Genomic DNA, 1,698 nt, shown 5'->3' with positions numbered 1-1,698 from the left:
TTTCTTTATTACTAACGTGAATATAAACGAATTGTCAGCTTGAAAGGACAAACGCTAGCTATATATGTGCGTTATAACTTGCACACCGTTCACGATTTCACGAGCTCCATCAATTTACTACACTAGCAAAGGAAGATAAATCAAGGAGACTAGAGCAGCACACCTCTAGCAAAGGGAGAGGGGAGGCTAGAGGACCACACCTTAATTTTCAGATGTGGTAATCACAAGCAAACATGCTAATCAGGCAACCGCTCCTCGAATCGATGAAATTTCTGACATTCCTGATTTGAATTTCCAAGTAGGAGTATTTGCCAGGTAGCCAGACAGAAAAAAGAACCCAACATTTTGCATATTATCGAAACTGAGAAAAATTAAGCAACAATCACTGCTTAGTTCCACTGAGATGCAGTACAATATGTGCACCGGCATCCACCAGCATCACAATCGCCAACCGCACCGGGGCCAACGTTGATTTGACAGTTGCGGAGACAAGCCTTGGGGTTACACGGCCCAGGGATGACTGGGGTCTGCCGGCAGTCTTCAGGGATTAGCGAGCCGCCACCATTAGCCGTCGCCTGAATCATCAGATCTATATGTTCGTTCCAGCATATAAAGATTGCAGAGATTTATTATGAGAAAACGATAGTGAAAAGGTCGCCATACAAAATTGATCACAAAACATGCTCCAAACGTACATACCTGAGGATAGCAGCGCAACAAGGGCAAGCGAAAGTAGTAGCATCTTGTAGAACGACCTCATCCTGGCTTGATGGTGGCAATGAGAAAGGGAGAGAGAGAGAGATAGCGTGTTTACTGGGAGGTTAAGCCAATCTTTTCAGATATGCCTGGGTTCCTGCTCTGTGATTAGGGTCTTAGATGGCTTTTTATAATGGACATAGGTGTATGCTACAAGTTTTCGATTTATTTACATATATGTTAACATTTAAATACATTAATTGAAATCATCGGTCTGTATCCTATAAATGCGTATGTTGATATACACCCAAAATATACAGCTCATATATATAGTAAAAAATAGATTTATAGTATTTTTTTGCGAGGAATATTTATATAGTATATTTACACCCAAAACATACAGCTCATCTACTGATGGCGTTATTAATGGGTCCCGATAACTGCCACATGTGTGGCGTGGGCAGGAACCCGCCCGCACGCCTCGTGTGGCATGGACAGGAACCCGCCCGCACGACCGCGTCCGGGCGCGTGCAGCCACAGCCCGCACGTCCGGTGCAGCGCGATCGCCCCGCACGAACACGTCCGGGCAAGCGAGGACGCGGCCCGCACGACCTGTCTCGGCCGTCGCCCCTCCCCGCCTGCGAGCCACACGCCCCGCGTGTCAGTAACCACGCGTCCCGCCGCGATTGCCATGGTACGGACCCTCTTCAATTGCCATGTTGCTGAATTGCAGTTGCCATGTTGCTGAACTACAGTTGCCATGGTTGCTCAACTACAGTTGCCATCTTAGGTCAAGTGTCGGATGCCATTTTTGGGCAACTGCAGCTATTGCCATGTCGGACAACTACAATTATCATGATTTGGAAAAACTTTAAGAGTTGCCACCTACTAACACTGAACAGTTGCCATGTAGCACTAAAAAACATGGCAAAAAACATGTTGCGGGTAAAAAGAGAGTTGTCATCTGCTTACAAGCACGCTAGGGCAGTTGCCATGTATCCT

General features: G+C 46.4%; 1 long non-coding RNA gene across 1 annotated transcript; it reads right to left on the bottom strand.

Annotated features, from left to right (window-relative positions):
- Positions 1-187: 187 nt before the first annotated feature.
- LOC119347427 lies at positions 188-872 on the bottom strand. Its single transcript, XR_005168324.1, has 2 exons — positions 700-872; positions 188-589 (listed from the first exon to the last, which is right to left on the bottom strand). It is a non-coding gene; the product is annotated as an uncharacterized LOC119347427 (long non-coding RNA).
- Between the last annotated feature and the right edge of the window lie 826 nt (positions 873-1,698).

The sequence above is a fragment of the Triticum dicoccoides genome, unplaced genomic scaffold, assembly GCF_002162155.2.
Source record: "Triticum dicoccoides isolate Atlit2015 ecotype Zavitan unplaced genomic scaffold, WEW_v2.0 scaffold67271, whole genome shotgun sequence".
Lineage (NCBI taxonomy): Eukaryota > Viridiplantae > Streptophyta > Magnoliopsida > Poales > Poaceae > Triticum > Triticum dicoccoides.
The sequence above is the reverse complement of the archived record's forward strand: the minus strand, read 5'-3'. Positions and strand labels throughout refer to the sequence as shown.